At 44.4% G+C, this 22,098-nt stretch overlaps 1 long non-coding RNA gene across 2 annotated transcripts; it reads right to left on the bottom strand.

Annotated features, from left to right (window-relative positions):
• Positions 1-984: 984 nt before the first annotated feature.
• LOC124652805 lies at positions 985-10,832 on the bottom strand. Of its 2 annotated transcripts, none has more exons than XR_006987755.1 (7): positions 10,714-10,832; positions 9,713-9,875; positions 9,356-9,474; positions 6,978-7,084; positions 6,527-6,589; positions 4,987-5,059; positions 985-2,498 (listed from the first exon to the last, which is right to left on the bottom strand). It is a non-coding gene; the product is annotated as an uncharacterized LOC124652805 (long non-coding RNA). The 2 variants fall into 2 exon arrangements; XR_006987756.1 differs by having other exon boundaries at positions 9,360-9,474.
• Between the last annotated feature and the right edge of the window lie 11,266 nt (positions 10,833-22,098).

Genomic DNA, 22,098 nt, shown 5'->3' with positions numbered 1-22,098 from the left:
ATGTATGGTCCCTCAGATCGGTGGTCGTGACTAGCGTGAAGACAAATGCCCGATGGCCAAAAAGATCAATCCTAGTTAAACAGGGTCATAGCTCGAAATAATAATTATTGTTGGGGTTTTCTAATATTTTGGCCTTACCTAGCTTAAACCTACTACACTTCTTGGCTTTTTTTCCACTCAGGCGGCATGGGTGCTTCCTACTTACTCGACCATCCTAAAATGGGATCACAGGCATCTATGCCGGATTTATAGTCCCACTAATGCTCTCATATTCCATGAATTTGGTACTTCCTCCATCACGCTAGTCTTAACTCGTGATACGCGACGCGCACACTGGCTACACCCCATCTAGCACTCATAGAGAGGCGGTGACCAACGAAATAGTTTTCGTATTGTTCCATCCATCCATTGAGATCAAAGATGAGTAGCACTGATGGACCGATGTGGAACGCCGCAGATTGGTGACATAGATGGACTGATCTTTTTCTTTTCCTTTCATCAACCAGGATTTTCCCCTCCGTAATTAATGTGTTTCATACAGTTATTCAGTTTCCCTATAATTTCCATGATTACTAGTTTCCTAAAATTCCCGTAATTGGTGCAAATGGGGTGCTCCTATATAGTATTCGAACATTATTATGTTGATGAGACTAGATCTGGTCGTTTTTTACATGCACTCCATTTAAGTTGTTTATTTATCTTACTATTTTACCCATTCCCTAAACTCGATCGTGGTGCTTGTGCAACATTTAGGAATGAAATATACATTTATACATGACGGGCATAGGTAATATGCTATTGTCATCTTATTCCTACTAGCAACTTGATCAAGCAAGCCTGAACCAGGAAACATATAATATACACAGGAACCAACATCAGTTCCCATTACTATACAAATCAAATCAGCACAACATAAGAAGAATAGCACCCAAGGTGCCAGATTCCACCAAGGCGCATAATTCACTTTTCAATCTATACACGCACTACACAAAGTTGGTCTTCATTTTTGTTCATGTGTAACCTTAGAAATCAATGAAAATATTGCAGTATCAATCAGCACCCACACAGACCAACTGCTGATTAAGCAACACTGATTATTGGTATCTCAAGTAATTAAGCAACGCCAGCCCATCCCATGGCGTATTCTTCACGTCAGTAAGACACCATTCAAACAACAAATGTAACGGCTAGCTGGAAGAATGCTCATGTAAACGAGTTTCCACAAAGGAGATGAGTCATAGCCATTCCGCCATAGCCGTGCAGTGATAAGCGGCTCCATGACGAGCAGCACAAATAATGAAGACCCATATGTCAAAACATTGGAATACCTTTTACCGCCATTCCCACTACACACATATCTTGGATGCAGCTGCCACATGAAGCGTTAGTAGCCAAAAATAGAAAGCAACACAAAGGAGCCGGGGCCAAGACATCCATTCAAGAACATGAAAAGGCACCAGCTAGTTCGATCTTGGTAGATGCCCACCTGAAGATGAAACAAAATGGAGCAAAGAGACAGCTCGAATAGCAAGGCATAGCCATCATCTACTACTCCTCATTGTCCTTGCACAAGACCAAAACATGATGGTTAGTAGTCTCTAGAAAAGATTTAGCGAGAATAACTAAATTTGGACACTAGGCAGCACCGAGCATCTAATACAGGCTACCAACTTTGTTTTCTTGAAAATGGCTTCACCTATGTGTCAGCTAAGAAGTCAGCAAAAAAACATTAGCTAGTCAAAGTACACAAGTAGGTACATGCAGAATCAGATGCCCAGGTGAAGATACACAAGTCAGCTAAGAAGGTTTTGGCCTATGTTGTAACCATGTATTTCGATTTCTATCTAAAAAGATAATCAACAACCCCAATCGTAGCATTCTTGGTCTCCAGTAATAGCAATCTGCTCATATTCATAAGTTGGATCTAGATTAAAATTATGAACAAACTTAAACTGCAATTCAACCAGACCAGTAATTCTTCAATAAAGAACATCATGAACAATTTCTCGGCATATTTAGCAAGGTTCAGAAGAAAGTGATAGACCTGTCACATATCTAAATTCAGCCAATTCCAAAAACATGGCGATGATCATTCTTTACAGGAAGGGTCGAGAGAAGCAACATATGGCCTCCCTTTTGTGGTCTCCAAAACTGTAATGCAGAAACCACAAGAAGATGCATTGGTTGGAACTACTCCTACTAGCACTCCTCCTGTCCTACATCGGGAGATTAAAGGAATGCAAAGCCTATTTAACAAGCTTTATAAATCAAGACCTCTGTACTACCAAAAGGCCACAACCAGGTCTTCCACCACATATCTACAATAACTTCGATGCAGCACATACTTAAGTTGCTCAATGTTCTGTTGAAAATCAACAACTTACTGAGCATTAATGTGGCAAATTTATAGAAACGCTTTGCTTCCGCGGCTAAGAACAAGAGCTTCTTGAGAATTGTTTCTCCATTTCAGACAGCCACCCATCCACCAGAATTGCCAACTGCATGAGAAAGAGCCATCAATGTTGAGGTTCACGAGAAAATATATGATACTCATCGTGAATTGATGAACACCAAAATACCAGCAAGGGCACCTACTCGCACAAGAAAGTAATGAACAGTTGGACTGAATTAGTGGACATAATAAAACAGTTGGAGAAATGCAAAGAAAAATGCCCCCAACAGTAGATTAGAAATGCCATTGCACTTCATGTGCTTGCAAACGATTACAAGGTCATTCTATTTTGGTGTGACTAGGTAGGTTAAAGATGCCATAGTATCCAACAGTGACAAATAGAAAACATATGTGTTTATTTAACAGCCAAATCCAACTTATTTAACAAACTAATGAGCATCAGTAGCACCAAAATCACACAAGTCATGCACGATATTTCAGCTTCATAACAGGTTTTCTGGCCAGTCAGCTGCTTCCTGGACAGCATTGTGTGCATGCACTTATATTATGCATACCCCAAATAGATGCACATCACGTTTAAGTCCCCACTAGTTCAGAACATATCGTGACCAAGAAGACAACGTTCTGAGCCATCTAAGAAAATTCCACATTATCAAAATTGAATTCCAAACAAAACCTAAGAAAGCAAAACCACAAAAGAAACCAAATGTTTTGAGCCATCTACAACAAGCCTAGATGCCATGGGAGTCATCGACATACCTAAAATGAGTGGCTTCACCACATACATGTGCCTCGACCAGATGAGGTGAATACAGTTGCAACTTGTAAATAAGATGGAGACAAATATAATGTATGAGCTTACTAAAATCCTAATGCTGTAGTAAACAAGGATATCAAACGTCAGGAATTGATGGTTAAGACACTACATAAAACTGTAAACATGCCACGAGCTGTCAACTTAAATGGTTATACATGTCATACTAACACGTTTAAACAAAGATAGAGATGATATAATCAAATCATCTGTACAGACCAATCAATCTTGTTGTGCTCAAGAGATATATATATACCAAAGAAGACATCAACTCACAGAAATGTTACTGATGGGTTCACTATTTTATTCACTTCCACAGTTTCAAAACCTCTTGTCAATACAAAGAAAGAACCTTAAAAAACGGAGGAGATGGACTGGGACAAAAAAATCGGGGAATTAAAGGCTTGCACTATTGATCTTCTAGTGACTTACATTGCACAGTTGGTGTAGTGGTTTTTGAGGGCACTCGGGAGCATGTAAAACCTTGACAAATCCAAAAACATAGCATTTCTAAAAAGAGAAGAGAAACACATAAAGAGCAAAGAAGCCGTATTGATCATGGTCTGATGTATAAATACATGTACAAATGCATTAGACATCATGCTTCCAAATAATTAAAAACTTGCAAAGAAGCTGTATTGATCACGTTGAACTAATCATGCTTCCAAACAATTTAAAACTGGCATCTCAAGATACGAATCAGATGCACTAGATATCATAATGGGCATTTAATCATATTTTGACATAAAAAATCAACAACAATCTTGAAGCAATTAAATCCATGGTATACCTGCTGCTGGCTGTCCATGTACCTCAGCCATGGATTTCGAGTCGTTGACCAGTCACGACTAGTCAATGAGTCGCAACTGCGAGGTCGACTCAATTTCTCGACTCGACTCACTTGATGAGTCAAGCAACTCATTCGACTAGTCACGATTAAGCTCAACTAGTTCAGTTTTTTGAGTCGAACGACTCGAAAATGATTACAAGGTCATTCTATTTTGGTGTGACTAGGTAGATTAAAGATGCCATTGCAGCCAACACTGTCACACAAATCACAACTTATTTAAAAAAACTAATGAGCATCAGTACCACCAAAACAGACAAGTCATTATGCACGATATTTCAGCTTCACAACAGGTTTTCTGGCTGACCGGCTGCTTCCTAGCCAACATTGTGTGCATGCCCTGCTATTATGCATACCCCTAATAGATACACATCACGTTTAAGTCTCCACTAGTTCAGCACATATTGTGACCAAGCACATGGCGTGACAAACAAGCTAAAAGCTGATACAGCAAATACGAGGAAGCAATGTACCTCCCTGGTATCAGTGAGAAGCCTACTGATAGCTTTCTAGAAAAGTATGCTAGGAAGGGGCCATATAAGCTGAATGGAAAGCAATGCCCCAACAATTTCTATATGGAAAAATCGATATGATTGTTGAGGTGTTTCTTCCCAACCAGCTGCCCACAGAAAGAATAAAGATGGGCTGCATCGGCAAACAAAATTCCATATTATCAAAATTGAATTCCAAATAAAACCTAAGAAAGCAAAATCACAGGAGAAACCAAATGTTCTGAGCAATCTACAACAAACTCAGATGAGCTCACTATTTCATTCTCTTCCACAGTTTCAAAACCTCTTGTCAATACAAAGAAAGAACTGTAAAAAATGGACGTGAGTTTCTACATCAGATGCACTGGGACAAAAAATCAGGGATTTAAAGGCCTGCACTGTTGATCTTCCGGCTACTTACATTGCACAATTGGTGTCGAGTTTCTTGAGGGCACTCTTGACCACTTGGTTTTCGTTTTCCGTATCAAAGAAGACTGAAAATATAGCAAGCATCACACGCATTTAAAACCTTGACAAATCCAAAAACATAGAAAGAGTGGAGAAACACAGAAAGAGCAAAGAAGCTGCATTGATCATGGTCTGATGTATAAATACATGTACAAAACATTGAACTAATCATGCTTCCAAACAATAAAAAACTGGCATCTCAACATACAAATCAGATGCGTTAAACATCATAATAGGCATTTAATCACATTTTGACATCAAAAATCAACAGCAATCTTGAAGCAATTAAATCCATGATATACCTGCTGCTAGTTATCTATGTACCTCAGCCATGGATTTCGAGTCGCTCGACTAGTTGATGAGTCGCAACAGGTCGACTCAATGTCTCGACTCGACTCATTGGATGAGTAAAGCGACTCATTTGACTAGTCTAGCTTAAGCTCGAACAGTCCAGTTTTTTCAGTCAAACGACTTGAAAATGAACCCACATGTCATAATTTTTTCAATATTGCATGCGCAGTTCTGGAAAACCTATATTGAGCTGCCTAGTTTTTCATCATGAAACCCAAAACGAATCCTCAGTCCTGCCGACTCAGTACTCTCCCATGGCTGCCGCCGCCACGAGAATGCCGGCCGGAGCCGCTGCAAGCCCATGGCACACCGCCACCTGTCCCTTTTGCTCCTGATCTTCTCCTCCACCGGTTGTTGCTGCTCCTCCAAGGCTCCTCCACTAGTTGTTGCGGGCGCTGGTCTGCTCTGCCCCTCCCTCCGTTTGCTACTGCTAGACTGATCCTCCGCCGGTGGCTGCCGCTCTTGCTAGTCTTCTCCTCCACCGCCTGCTGCTGCTCCTAGGCGATTGGTAACTATATAATATGTATTTTATAGTACCTATTGTTAAACGACTACATGAGTCGTGACTAGTCACGACTAGTCTATAAGTTGCTACCCCAGATCGACTTGTCGACTTGTAATCCTTGACCTCAGCTAGTTGGACATGCCACCGCTGCATATCGTGGTGCTCAACAGTCAACACCAGTGAGCTCCCTTTTCGAAGGAAGAAGTCCAAGAAATTACCCAACATGCACACTTCTAAATAAGTAGACATGAAAATGTTTTGGCTGGAGAAATGGAGAATCAAGCTAGTTATCCAATCTGACTATTCTCTAATTATTTTTTTAATAAGAAAATCACAGGCAGCACTAGAAATTTGCAGTGCATTCCCCTCGCATAAGCCCAGCAATCAAAGTTTTCTCAAACTAAAGTTGAATCAAACAACAGCAGACCATGCGCAGAAACGGGATGGGATAGTGGAATGAGTAATATGGGCAGAACTTTGTGGTTATAATGAATTGGCAATGAAGTCAGAGTCGTGGGACCCGACACCGATGAGCTACAGCCACCCACAGTCTGCACCAGCAGAGCATCGTCTCTGCCAAGATCAACATACAAGAAGAAAAAGAAGATTACCAGACTGATCCGATGAAGAAGATTACCTGTTGGCGCCGCCGCTCAACATGGTTCCATGTACGGCGAGCTCCATCGCATAACATGGTGTCCTGTAGGATTCTGAAACGATAAGTAACTTTGGGCAGGCACGAAAACCATACGTAAAATGTACTGGTGGCACACATGACATGAACTTGCAGAAGAGTGCAAGATACAAATAATTAGACTGCGTAAGTCAACATGACAAAGTTCCAGCTAGAGAATGAAACTAATTATCCAATTTTGAGGATTCTCCAATCAGTTTTACGAATAAAAAACCAGTGGCTCAATTCGAAATATGCAGAGCGTTCCCCTCTCATATCATAACCCAGCACTCATTTTTTTCCCACGCCAAATTGGAATCAAAACAGAGCAGCTCATGCATGCATAGAGGTGAGATGGGATCTTACTGGAAAGACTAAGATGGGCAAAGGAAGCAGGCCTTGCTGGTGGCCGTACCTGGCGCCCATGTTGAGCTCACTCCCTTGGCCACATGTCCTGGTGTCTGGCGCCCCTTTGCCGGCGTGCAACACCATTCAGTCCCCATAATCGTTGCTGATCTGTCCCTGGTGAAAGGCACGGCAACAACATCAGTTCAGTAGCCAACAATGAAGAAAAGATAAACACTACTCCAAAGAAAAAATGGCAGTACAGCCTCGCATGCATAAACTTAGTGGCACACATGCAGATGCAGAAGCATCACATGCTTTTTATTCAGCTTAGAAGTGCTACATAAGTATGCATTGCACGGTTAGTTTGGTAGCTAATGCAGAGAAAATATTATGCACATGGCTATAGAGCAGCATGTTAATTAACCTCGCGATAGCCATTCTATCTTTGATGTTTTTTTCCATTTAATTTTGTGGTTTCTCTCTGTACCAATTGGCCATACATATATTTTCTACATAAGTAATATTAATCGCCTACAACAAAATTTCCAGTACTAGGTTGAACAAAATCACCAAATGTGCCGAGCTAACCTGCTCGTGGATGGTGGACAACGGCAGGATGTACCCACGGAATGGAGCGTGCATGCCGCGGACTGGCGAGCTCGACGGAACGCCGCGCATCACCGCCGCGCATGCGTGCCGGCGAGCTCGGTAGCCGGGACGCCGCAATTCATGGGGACACCACACGTTGACTCTCTCTCTCTCTCTCTCTCTCTCTCTCTCTCTCTCTCTCTCTCTCTCTCTCTCTCTCTCGTCAGGGCTCCTCCTGTATGGCCAGAACCATGGGCGGCTAGGGTTTGCGGTGGGTGGGCGGATGGATGGTTCCGCGCCATTGAACTAGGAGTCGCCGGAGCCATCCGGTGAGGTAGGAGGCAGCGGCTCAGCGGCGCGAGGAGTCGACGGAGCCGGCCAGTGAGGTAGGAGGCGGCGGCCGCTACATGGGGAGAGGGCTAGCAAGGATACGAGATGGTTTGCGCCAAGGGGAGTTTGTCAGGGCAGAGCATCTCTCATTGTAGCTGGCAAAATCGCTAGTCCTGATGAGCCACATCGAGATACGTGGGCGGAATTTTATTCAATTTCACGCGGTCTTTTTCCTGCTTGGATTGTCGTTTCAACTACAGCCCGATATTACGGAGCATGCCAATATTTTAGCGTGGCCTCCCTAGATCCGTAATAATTACCTGCTAAAAAACTAGGAAGCAAGAGGGGCTTTAGTATTTTTCGTTTCTAATCTATTTTCCGTATTTTTCGTTAGTAACTCCGCTAAAAAAAGAGCAAGAAACAATCTATCATGTCAATCTGTTGAGCTACGTAACTCAAAGCTGCCCAGCTACTCGAGATGCTCAATAGTAGAGATGCTGTATGCGTAGAGTAGCAAGCATAGGTGATGGGTTTTTTTTTTTTTGCTACCAATGCTACCTGACTGCTTGCCTAGATTGATCATCATAGTCTATCTTCTCAAAGTGTCATGCTCACGGGCAGCAGATTGCGGAATTTTCCATACAAAAAAAAAGTTCACATAAAATTACTAAGCTAATTAATCAAAGGTCAACTCTCAAAAAATTCGGCATGACATCACGGTTCTCTAGCTGCCAGGAAACAAATATTAAGGGATCACTTGGAAGCATAAACAAATAGGGTGTACACTACATGTGAGATCATAAAAAGTGACCAATATGCTTCAATTTTTCCATATCCGTTCATGGACAGAACAACATAGAAGCAACAAAGTAAATGTGCAGATGGACATGTACACTGTAAAATACCACGCAGTGATCATAATTTACTCCATAGTCCTAAACATCAAATCAAAGGATTCCTTTAACAACAGCACTTATTACTACCATGACCATGTCTTGATTATGCAACCACAAAATAAATATTAACGAATCCGAGTTCTCGGTGGACTCAATACTGAAACTAGCAACCAGAAACAAGACATACAGATCAATTGTGATACCAAACTTGGAGGAGAACAAAACATCATGGTGAGCTCTAAAGGATAGCGAATTTGTGTTATTGAAATGGCTTCACAAACATCACAGTTTCCTGGCTAACTCTAAATAAATGTTAATGGATCACTTGGATGCAGAAACAGGAATACGCTACATGTAAGAAATCATCAAAACAGACAGCCAATATGTTACAATTTTTCCATATTTGTTCATGGACAAAAGACCCCACAAACATCAAAGTAGACGTGCCAATGGACATGTACACTGCAAAAGAATAGGCTGCGAGTTGATTTACTCCATACTCCTAAACATCAACCAAATGACTACTTATGATAGCACTTATTTAGTATCATGACTAAATCTTGATTATACAACCAAAAGATAAATATTAAGCCCATGGGCAAAAAAAAATCAGTAAGACAGCAGGAAGTACCTACAAGTCACAGTAGTTCATCAACCCAATGCGGCCCATCCTCACCATCACCGCCGCCTTGAGTTTTATAGGTAGCCTAAACTAGTTAATTTCCGATGTTGATTCCTCCTCTTCTTTACCTGAAAAACACAAACACAAATGAGTACTAGTAACCTTGTGAGAGTACTAGTAAGCTAGACAGAACTCAAATGTTTAGACTGAACTCAAGTAACAACATCAACGTAAACATGCTGATGGACATGTGCAGTGTAAAAGAACAGCCCATGAGTTGATTTTAGCCTGTAAACTGCATAACGGTTGTGATGCCAAAGTAGCTCACACCTTGTGCGCACCAACTAGAAAGACAGCAGGAAGTACCTACGAGCCATAGTCGTGTTCATGTCCTCAGCTTCGTCCGAGTGGAGCAAGTCGTAGTTCCTAGACCAAATGCCACCCATCCTCGCCATCGCCACCACCTTGAGTTCCAAAGGAAGAATCCAAAACCAGTTAACTTCCCGTTTTCATTTCTTCCCTTCTTTACCTGAAAATCACACAGAAATGAGTACTAGTAACCTTGTGAGAGTACTAGTAAACTACAGTGACCTCAAATGTTAAGAGAAGGTACTAATTAACCAAATTCAACAATAAGCAACAAACAGGCAGTACGCGTCCACAGGCAACAATAAGCAACAACCAGCCAATAGTCGTCCAAAAAGCAACAATTAGCAACTTTTCAAGCATGCACAGATTTAGGAAACAACAGCCCAAAGTCAAAGCAAATGATACGTAGCAACAATGATAATACGTAACTCACACGGTCACACCATCCCTTTTAGGCCACCAAATCAATCTTAAGGAAGATACATCAAATGTGCACGGCACATACACCATTCATGAACAGGTTATTGGAAATTAATACAAGGAGGAAAATGGTACACAAATCATAGTGTTCAATTTCTTGTTCTTCTACGGATCCTTATCAAATTTGGAAGGCAAACAGAGTATTTATGAACAAAGAGATGATCACAAAACTCTTGCTATCAAGAATATATCCTTAAGTGTATTTACCCCTGTTTGGAGATGTGCTCTTTTATTTGTTCAGTTATAAATAAGGAACATGTAGTAATAGGTAGTGTGCTAAATTGAAACCAACCCTTATTTTGGTTGTTTTACACAGAAAAAACTAAGAAGGATTTAAAATAAGTGAATCTGGTCAAATAGTATCTGCCCAAATACACTCTTGTTCACTGTACCACCGAGGCATATTTGCTTAATCAAAGCAAGGCCACTCGTAAGGAATTGAAGAAAGACAACCAGCCACCGATGATTTTCATGGACCATCCAAAGAAACCCCATGAACCCCAGGTCGGTGGACATACCTACGATAGCGGTTAAAAACCCTACATCCAAAGGGAGCGGCCAGCCGGCCGCACGAATCACAAGCAGGCCGCTCCACCTGCGACTCACCGATGTGTACCACCATCCACCCATAAACTGCAGCAGCCTTGGCACCAACAGCCTGAAACAGGAAGAGGCCAAATAAGGTAATTATTTGACAATTAAAACAAAGAAATAACACAGGCATGCATGCCAGCACCTAATAGTCACATATCAATAGTAGAGAATAAGCATATCATAAGAAAATAGAGAATAACACTACATAATTAGAGCCACAAAGAAAACCAGAAATTTCCACCTTATGGGATACCATTTTACTCGTATTCTTAAGCCAAAATAAAGAAAGTAAGGAAAATACTGCATAACATACTCCTGCGAGTGAAACCATCAAGAGGACTAATTATAAGAAGAGGACTACTCCTGCGAATGAAATCAACAAGAGACTAATTAAAGAAGAGGACTAGCTAATAAGCAACAACTCAACGAAAACCTAAGCTAAAAAAACAGAAGCAAGATATAGGCGGAAACAATGACTAGGCGTCAAGCTAGCTACCAACCTACAAGGTACAATTAGACCCGCAATTCACAAAATCCTTGCTCTGCTACAGATATTGCAAGATACACCAGTATAGCACATACAAAAATGCATCAAGGGCACAAGGTATAGACAAACCTGCTGCTGTAGGAGACCATTTGCCACATGCAGCAGGTCCGCTCGGCCTCCGCCACCCCACACAGCCTAGGCGGTAACAGCCTAAAATAGAAAAGATGCCAAATAAGGAAAAAAATGACAACTAAGACAAAGACATAGCTCAGCGATGAATGCCACCACCCATCAGCCATGAAAGAATACATAACAAAGTCATAAACACATGACACAATAGTCCCATATCCATAGCATTATAAGCATATCACAAGAAATCAGAGAACAATTAGAGCCACAAGGTGAAGCGGAAATTGCAACCTAATGGGATATCATTTAGTCATAATAGCACAAAAAGAGCAATATTAAATTGTTACCATCTTAAACACAAAGCCTAAATAAAACAAATAATGAAAGCAGTCCACGAAATACTCCTCCTAGTCAAACCATCAAGAGGACTAACTAACTATAAGAACAGGACATCTTATAGGCAACAACTCGATGGTAACCAACATAAAAAAGGAAGCTAATTTAACATTGCACAGCACAAACTAGTAGCTAGGTGACCAAATCCCAGCTAGACACAAACCTTAACAGATCAAAACCATGGATCATAGGCCAGGTCGTCAATCGAGATCATCACTGAACAAAGGGGGGAGGAAGAAGAGGCGGGGAAGTGAGCACTTACCGGATAAACCTTCACTGGGTCCATCATCTTGTTACCTGCCACCCACGTCCTTCCCAGCCATCATAGCAACAGCCCTGCCAAGAATCAAACATAAGTATGTTGCTGTGACAAATGAGCAAAAAAATCCTAGTCATGTCATGATGAAATTATTTCCAAATGCAAAAAAACACTCTATTCATTGTCCAATCCTTGCTAAAACAGAAAAATACTTCCTTATCGGATAAAATAAACTTTTCCATCAGAAGTTTAGGGACCTGGACGCAGCCAGCAGACCATTTTCCTTGGTGGCTTGAATGATCTTCTCTTCCTCCTCTCCATCTGAAATCAAAACAGACCACCTGTTAAAGAGTTGCATCGATCTGCAACCAAGCATGAAAAAGGAGTAGGGTTGATCTGCAGCCAAAAGTCTACAGCTACAAAAATTGCTGAACCAAAACAGTACAATTCCATTAGCACAGTTCCTGCGGGCATGCACTTTTTTCAGGACAACCCGTAGTCCAGTCTCACGGTGCGGGAGGCCGTGACCAAGCGTGTCCCCGGCAGTACGACGCTCGAAATTAACCTTGCAATGTACTTTCAGGGCCGCCTATGGATAGCAGCTAAGTGTGCAGCAAACAAATGAAAAAAAAATAAGATCCCTACACATGCTCTTCGTTGCTTATGCACGAACAGAGGGAGTTCTTTTGGATTCGTATCCGTACGCGCCTGCTGCCTATTTGTTTCAACAGGGGAAACTAAACGAATTTAGGGGGAAATGTTTGGATGAGGAGGAGAAGATAGACCTCAATGGGGGCAGCAGGTTGGGGAGGTCTCCGGCAGCAGCAGCAGCAGGTTGCGGACGTGGCCGGTGACGAGGGGTCGTGGAGGTGGCCTCCGGGTGCGCGCCGGCGGCAGGAGGTCGTGGAGACCGGCGGAGCATCTTGGCCAGCAGCGGCCGGTCGGAGGAGAGGGGCATCTGCAGGAGAGGTGCCGGTCCTCGTCCTTCTCCTGGATGGCCGCGTGATCCAGACCTGACCGGCGACGAGGAGCCGAAGAAGGCGCGCGGGGGCGAGCTCGACGGAGGCTTGCGTTGCGTGGTGGCCGGCGGCGAGAGATGGAGATTGGAGAGGCTGGGGTTTGGGTAGAGAGAAGTGCGATCGCGAGCTGATGGATCAATTCGGTCTATTTTGTTTTGGAAAGCCTGCGTGCGGTTTCGGCACAAAATTTGGGCCCAAATTTCCGCTCATCAAAATTCTCTTTTGTTTTGGAAAGCCTGGCAAACTTTAGGTGGTGATGGCCCAAATTTCCGCGCCCAGATGCATCTTCATAAAAAAGATGCGATGGATCTTTGGATAGCCTGCGTTTCGGCACAAAATTTGGGCCCAAATTTCCGCTCCCAACTCCATATAAGTTTTCAAAATAAAAAAGATCTATAATTGCCATATGCCAACAGAGTCGATCCGTAATTCGTGGATCACACTCTACGTCCACGTCAAATTAAAGAGTGCTCCATGCCCACCATGTAGTTCAGCCACCTTTGCATGTTAATTTGTGTGTGCGAGTGTGTACATGCTTACACATACGCTTTTTCAACAGTTTTTGGCTTCTCATCTTATATTGTACAAGCATCCGGCGCATGTATATATATATATCTCGAAAGTTTAATTAGTAACGGGGTGGTGACGTTTGACCCTCGTCCACAACGCCCACCGCCCCTAGACCCTGACCCCATCCACATGTGTGGCATCATGTTTCTCTCATCTTGCCAATGAATTGGAGCATGTGGCCCGGGCGTTATAGGCGGAGGCGGTTAGAGTCGGGGTGGACAGCAGCGTTGATGGGCCATAGTTGCCGGTCACCGATAATCCTCGAGTCTAGCAGAGGCAATGTCCAATTCAATATTTCGAAGAATCCTAATCAGGCCATAGCAACAATGGTGCTTGTTGACTTCATGTCACGAGATAACAATGTTTAGACAACCACCACCAGGTGGCCGAGCCTCTAGGGGTATTTCGGGTTTTTAGAAGTTTTTCTTTCTAAAAAATGATAAGAAATTATCACTGTGCATTATACTAGTTGTTGGATTTGGATTGCCTGCATAGATTCTTTAGATTTAGGGTATTCTACTTCTCCTTTGATCTTAGAGAAAAGATTTAGCACCTTGTTATATGTCAATGCAATTTATGCTAATCGTTGGACCGCCTGCCTAGATTCGGCTGACAAGTCTCGTTGTACACCCACAAGCTCTATTTATTTCTTTTCGTACATTCAATGCATACGGCAACTTGTGGAATACGAGCTGCCTCACACTACCATAAATGAACCATGAAACGGTGTTATGCTAAATTTGGGAATATTCTCGAACAATGCTTGTTCATCATTACAAATAAATGATTGGCCTGAGGTTATGTTGTTTGCTGATCCATTCTTGTTTGTGTTTTATGTCTCATAGCAATGTATGGTTGGCTAAATGATACTAGTCAAGTATTATACAGTTTTCCTAAAACCTAAGTTTTCGGTGCGGAAGTATAAATTCATAAAATAAATGGCCATGTGTATAACATATGCTAGACTTGAGAGCTAGTATAGTCCAGCTTAGCTCTATCTATTTACACATTCGATCGACCTCAGTTCATTCTTTTTGGTTGTCTCATGTTGTCATGTTGCCGTTGCTATCCATCTTGGATTGGGTGTAATTGAGTGTCCATGCTACTGTACACACCATGTGCGCACACATAATTTTTTTTGGTCATTCCCACCCCTCCGAGCCTCGATTTCCAGGAAAACCCTATTCATTGACCGTGCGGTCTACATCATTGACTAAACCCCTGCGGCGGTGCCGCGGTGACATTGTGCCTTCGTTCGAGCTTGGTTAGGTCATGGGGACATGTGGTGGCAAGGATGGATCCATACTATCTCAGGATTCCTCCGGTTCACCCCACCGGGGAGTTCAACCCTATACGTCCTGGAACTGCCTAAGTGACTTCAGCGCATGTGCGTGTAGCCGGACGCACCCGGGGGTGCAACATTGGATCAACCAACACCCCACCATGCTAGTGTACACACCATGTGTGCACACACCATTTTTTGGGTCATTCCCACCATCCGAGCTTCGATTTATAGGGAAACCCTAATCCGTTGACTCGCGTAGTCTACATCATTGACTACACCCCTGCGGCGGTGCCGCGGTGGCATTGTGCCTTCGTTCGAGCTTGGTTAGGTCATGGGGACATGTGGTGGCAAGTATGGATCCATACTATCTCAAGTTTCCCTTCGGTTCACCCCACCGGGGGGTTCCACCCTATACGTCCTCGAACTTCCTAAGTGACGTCAGCGCACGTGGGTGTAGGCAGACGCACCGGGGGTGCAACATTGGATCCACCAACACCCCACCATGCTAGTGTAAACACCATGTGTCCACACACAATTTTTTGGGTCATTCCCACCCTCCGAGCCTCGATTTCCAGGGAAACCGTAATCCGTTGACCGCGCGATCTACAACATTGACTACACCCCTGCGGCGGTGCTGCGGTGGCATTGTGCCTTCGTTCGAGCTTGGTTAGGTCATGGGGACATGTGGTGGCAAGGATGGATCCATACTATCTCAAGATTCCCTCCGGTTCACCCCACCGTGGAGTTCCACCCTATATGTCCTGGAACTGTCTAAGTACCGTCAACGCATGTGCGTGTAGCCGAACGCACCCGAGGGTGCGACATTGGATCACCCAACACCCCACCATGCTATTGTACACACCATGTGTGCACACATAATTTGTCGGTCATTCCCACCCTCCGAGCCTCGAATTTCAGGGAAACCCTAATATGTCGATCTCACGGTCTACAACATTGACTACACGCTTGCCACGGTGCCGCGTTGGCATTGTGCCTTCGTTCAAGCTTGGTTAGGTCATGGGGACGTGTGGTGGCAAGGACGGATCCATACTATCTCAACATTCCCTCCGGTTCACCCCACCAAGGAGTTCCACCCAATACGTCCATGACTGCCTAAGTGACGTCAGAGCATGTGCGTGTTAGCCGGACGCACCCGGGGGTGCAACATTGGATCAACCAACACCCCAACATGCTAGTGTACACACACAATTTTATGGGTCATTCCCACCCTTTGAGCCTCGATTTCTAGGGAAACCCTAATCCATTGACCATGCGGTCTATAGCATTGACTACACCCCTACGACGGTGCCGCAGTGGCATTGTGCCTTTGTTCGAGCTTGGTTAGGTCACGGGGACATATGGTGGCAAGGATGGATCCATACTACCTCAAAGATTCCCTCCGGTTCACCCCACCGGGGAGTTACACCCTATACATCCTGGAACTGCCTAAGTGCCGTCATCGTAGGTGGGTCTAGCCGGACGCACCCGGGGGTGCAACATTGCATCAAACAACACCCCACCATGCTAGTGTACACATCATGTGTGCACACACAATTTTTCGGGTCATTCCCACCCTCCGAGCCTCGATTTCCATGTAAAACCTAATCTCGTTGACTGCACGGTCACAACATGGACTACACCCCTGCGGTGGTACCGCGGTGACATTGTACCTTCGTTCGAGCTTGGTTAGGTCATGGAGACATGTGGTGGCAAGGATGGATCCATACTATCTCAAGATTCCATCCGGTTCACCCCACCGGGGAGTTCCACCCTATATGTCATGGAACTGCCTAAGTAACGTCAATGCATGTGCGTGTAGCCGGACATACCCGGGGGTGCAACATTGGATCAACCAACACCCCACCATGCTAGCGTACACACTATGTGTGCACACACAATTTTTTGGGTCATTCCCACCCTCCGAGCCGGAATTTCTAGGGAACCCCTAATCTGTTGACCGCGCTGTCTAAAACATTGACTACACCCCTGCGTCGATGCCGCGGTGGCATTGTGCCTTCATTTGATCTTCGTTAGGTCATGGGGACGTGTGGTGGAATAGATGGATCCATACTATCTCAAGATTCCCTCTAGTTCACCCCACCAAGGAGTTCCACCCTATACGTCTTGGAACTGCCTAAGTGAGGGCAGCGCATGTGCGTGTAGCCGGACGCACCCGGGGGTGCAACATTGGATCAACCAACACCCCACCATGCTAGTGTAAACACCATGTGTGCACACACAATTTTTTGGGACATTCCCACCGTCGGAGCCTCGATTTCTAGGGAAACCCTAATCCGTTGACCGTGCGGTCTACATCATTGACTACACCCCTGCGGCGGTGCCGCGGTGGCATTGTGCCTTCGTTCGAGCTTTGTAAGGTCATGGGGACATGTGGTGGCAAGGATGGATCCATACCATCTCAAGATTCCCTCCGGTTCACCCCACCGGGGAGTTCCACCCTATACGTCCTGAAACTGCTTAAGTGACGTCAGCGCATGTGCATGTATCCGGACGCACCCGGGGGTGCAACATTGGATCAAACAACACCCCGCCATGCTAGTGTAAACACGATGTGTGCACACACAATTTTTGGGTCATTCCCGCCCTCGAAGCCTTGATTTCTAGGGAAACCCTAATCCGTTGACAGCACGGTCTACAACATTGACTACACCCCTACGGCGGTGCCGTGGTGGCATTTTGACTTCGTTCGAGCTTGGTTAGGTCATGTGAACATGTGGTGGCAAGGATGGATCCATACTATCTCAAGATTCCCTCCGGTTCACCCCACCAGGGAGTTCCACCCTATACGTCCTGGAACTGCCTAAGTGATGTCAGCGCATGTGCGTGTAGCCGAACGGACTGGGGGTGCAACATTGGATCAACCAACACCCCACCAGGTTAGTGCACACACCATGTGTGCGCACACAACATTTTGGGTCATTTCCACCCTCCGAGCCTCGATTTCCAGGGGTGCAACATTGGATTTAAAGAAGTAGACACACAATAACGGTACACTTAAGAACTTGAACTAGACCCACACACGATACAAAACACTTAAATAACTAGACCCCACACGAACCAAAACTCTTAAAGAACTAGACCCACACACGAACCAAAACACTTAAAGAACTACACCCACACACGAATAAACACTTAACATTGGGTCGACACATGACCCGCTAGACACCCGAACTCGACACTGCCATTAGTCGACACACAGATACTAAGCAGTTGTTTCGTGATCGACCATCACAGAGCTAGGCGTGGCCAGAACGAAGGCCCCAAGCCTATTTACGAGGCAAGATCCGGCCGCGGCGAAGGCCGACATATGTCAAGATTGTTGTTTCGTGACCTTTACGTCGTAGATCGACGATCTCCATGGTCATGTGCTCTACCCGGACAACGTCGCCACAGGATTCACCACTTGGTAATGACTAGAAGAACAAGGCAACCAAAAAAGATCATATTTCAACCGGATTTTGGCTATGTTTTCTACGCATGCATCTTCTTTCTCATCATGTCTACCACTAGGGCTAACTTAACAAGTGGCTTGGCGAATTAACATAACCAAAATTTTCAGGCATGCATGATTGGAAAGCTAGCTACACATTCATGGATGGATCAACAATAAGAAATTCACGTGGCAATTGCACGGATTCTACCATGGCTAAACGTACGTGCGTGGGATGGCTCCATGCATGCATAGACACAGCCAGTCAAGTACGTATTCATGTAGTATCTAGTATCATGTGGGCAATCAATACATCAAATGGGATGATATGCATGAAATTAAGGAGCATGCACCACTACTTCACGGTGGGGTTTGAACGTCATGGAGGCCAAAAGTTCATAAAAATTACTTTTTGCTAAAAAAGACGAGTACCAACTATAGACATCAACTTTGAGGGATACACGGGATGACCATGCAGTCCTAATTGTTTATTTTTATTTTGAGGGAAAGCCATCATGAAGATTTTATTGATTATCAAACAAGATTATATCGTTTGTAAGGAGCTGAAAGATGCTGATGGACCCTCCATCTAGACGGTATGGGGTCCCTGTGCCTAACACGCTAGAGTACAAGGCACTCTATTGCTTTCCCTATGACTATGAACGGAAATAACTTGGGACAAACCTTGAAAGAGAAAAGTACACTCCTCGTCAATAGTTACCGCCATCAAGCATGGTCGAGACAACCTCCATGCAATCACTAGTTCTCAAGCTTGGTGCATCCCACTTGCCCTGCGAGTAGCAAGCCATCCCGAAGAGCCATTGCTTCAGCCGAAGCCACATCATAAACTAATGATATACCACAATTGCTATAAGAAATGAAGGCACCTTAGCCATTGCAAATAACTGTGCCCGTAGCTCCTGTGTACAACTCTGCAAGAAAAAAATAGTATCTGATATTTAACTTACAAAACCCTTCTTTCTATTTTTTCCAGCCTTCATGGCGAGTAGACACATTCTTCTTAGGAACCTTTGGGAAATTTAAAAATGTATGAAAAGTGTCTTCGCAGTAGATCCCACAGACCAAATAAATAGTACTAGTGACGATGTGTTGATTTGCTAATACAGCATTGCATGGGACCATTCCATGAAGTAACCTGGAGGCAAAGAAGACACTCCTAAACGCTTTTATGTTTAGGGCGGGAAATTTATGTTTAGGATGGGAAGGCAATTTATCTACTCCTACTGGAAATGGAAATGGGCCAGGATTTTTCGTTAGAAGAAAAAAAAAGGACAGGAAGAAGGAAACGCGGGTAGCGGCCCGTAGGCAAAGTGGCCCAACGCCCTGCCCGACGGCCCGTAACCAGAAACCCTACCCGCATTTCCTCTCCCCGTTCGGTCACCTACCGACAACAGAGGCGGCCGGCGCGGCTGGCTTGCTCGCCGGCTCCGGCGTGCATCGGCAGTTCGGTGCGCGCGGCTCCGTCCAGTTAGCCGGCCGGCGTCGAGCTCGCGTGGCCGAGGCATTTCTGTGCTGCTGCAGCACGCCGGTGAGGGGGCGCCGACCACCAGGACGCGCCGTCGGCGACGCGAGCCACGGAGGGATTTCCTTCCCCGCAGCCGGCCCAGCTCCTGGCGGTATCCTCCGACGTTCTCGACGGTGAGGCATCTTTCATGTCTCCTCTCTCTCTCTCTCTACTTACCGACTAGAGATGCTCTACATTTTACTGCAAGATCTTGGTTAGTAGGAGACTGTAGCAGTTACCTTGTGTAATTTGGAGGAATGTTTGCTTGCTCCTTACCAATTTTAGATTAAGATACTCATGCAGTCCAGCTCGGTTTACTGCTTTGCTCAAGTCGTACTTATTTGTAGGCTAGAGTTAGCTAATGGAGAAGAGCACGCTTTTGAATGTCGCCCATAACTAGTCTGACTATTTGTTCATCGTCATTGCCTGAACTGTCATTGTGCCCAACTTCTGAAGGGCCCAAGTGTAGATGTCTTTTTCTGAAACCGCAAGTGGCAGCTGATCTGTGTCAGGGCGTCTTCTCCTCTTCGGCCGTGCGTGTGTACTAGCCAGACTCGATTTAGGGTACTCTACTTCTCCTTTGATCTTAGAGAAAAGTGTTAGCACCTTGTTATATGTCAATGCAATTTATGCTAATCGTTGGACTGCCTGCCTAGATTCGGAGACAGGATGTGTTGGCTTAATTTCTCCTTATCATGTTCAGTATAGTTCCTCACTGGATTTGCTAGGTCTGCACTGTTAATAAGACTAATACAATGTGTTTACAGTTCCAGAGGGCCATGAACTCTTGTTGAAGGTCTCCTGGAGGTGTGGTGGCAAGGGGGTGCCGCTGCATGGCAACAAGCTCACCACACCGGAAGGTAGCAACAACCCTTGTGCTTGTGTCTTATTTATCTATTTTTGCTGTGTCTTTATGCAAAGAAGATGCTGCCGTATTTGATTTTTGTTTTGTGCTTCTTTGGCTCAGATTGATTCGGTTTGTAATTCTTGTAACAAAAATCGTGATAGCAGATTCATTGTACTCCCTCTGTTCCATAATGGTTTGCTAAAATGGCTTACATTACATTACAGAACAGAGTGATACGACTTAAGGTTATATGATGAGATGATGAAATTGATGTGGTGCATCTGCTTCTCATCTCTGCATACATTTATCATCTCATCGCCCAGGAGAGTGTCTGTGTTTTTTTTTAATCATATCTTCTGTTTTCTATGCTTTTGCTTACACAACATTCTAGAGTGTTAGAATGCATGGCAGCCTGTGTTGTTTGAGGCAGACCAATGTGGGGTACCAAGCCAGCTTATGTGATGTGAGCATTATGACATATGATGTAATTGCTTAGTTGTTTCCTAGTATCCTGTTTAGTATGTTTACTCTATTTGCTAGTTCTTCGCTGCTAATAAGACTCATACAGTATGTTCTTTTACTGCCAGAGAGCCATCAACTCTTGGATGCGTTGGCGGTACTTGGCCAGCTGGGAAACGGCTGTATTTGACAGCAGGCGGTGTTGTTTGACCACGCACAATTGGTGCAGCCAGAGGCAACGCGGGCAAAGCCGAGGGAGGTGGCGGTGGTCTCGGCTATATTAATTTTTATTGGACCTGGGAGCATGTGTTTCTGAAGTCTCACCATTTGACCTTGTAGAGGTATTCTACGACTGCCTTTTTCCTTTTCCTGAAACCCGAGTTTTCGGTGCGGAAGTATAAATACATAAAATAAATGGCCACATGTATAACAGATGCTAGGCTTGAGAGATCGTATAGTCCAGCTTAGCTCTATCAACCTCAGTTCATTCTTATTTGGTTGTCTCATGTTGTCATGTTGAAAAGACACCATCAAGCCGTTGCTACCCGTCTTGGATTGGATGTGTAAAGGAGTGCCCGTTGATCTCAACTTCGCGTTCTTTGCCTGTTTGCAGTTGCCATGGCGCTGAAGCCGAAATCTGAAAAGGGATGTGGGAGCAGCAGCAGCAATGGAGCGAGAGAAGAGATGATGGTATAGCCAGGCTTGTAGCAGCTAGCTTTTGTCTATTCCGGACGTGCACATATATGTAATAATGTAACGTCTCAGGTTAGTATACTGAGGTCTGAAGTAATGCATGTCTTTGTTCAGCTAGCTCTTTGCACTTGTATTTTGTTGTGTGTTTCAAGTCTAGGAAAGGGGAGAGGTGATGCTGAAATTTCTTGT

The sequence above is a fragment of the Lolium rigidum genome, chromosome 5, assembly GCF_022539505.1.
Source record: "Lolium rigidum isolate FL_2022 chromosome 5, APGP_CSIRO_Lrig_0.1, whole genome shotgun sequence".
Lineage (NCBI taxonomy): Eukaryota > Viridiplantae > Streptophyta > Magnoliopsida > Poales > Poaceae > Lolium > Lolium rigidum.
This window is presented reverse-complemented; position numbering and strand designations above follow the sequence as displayed.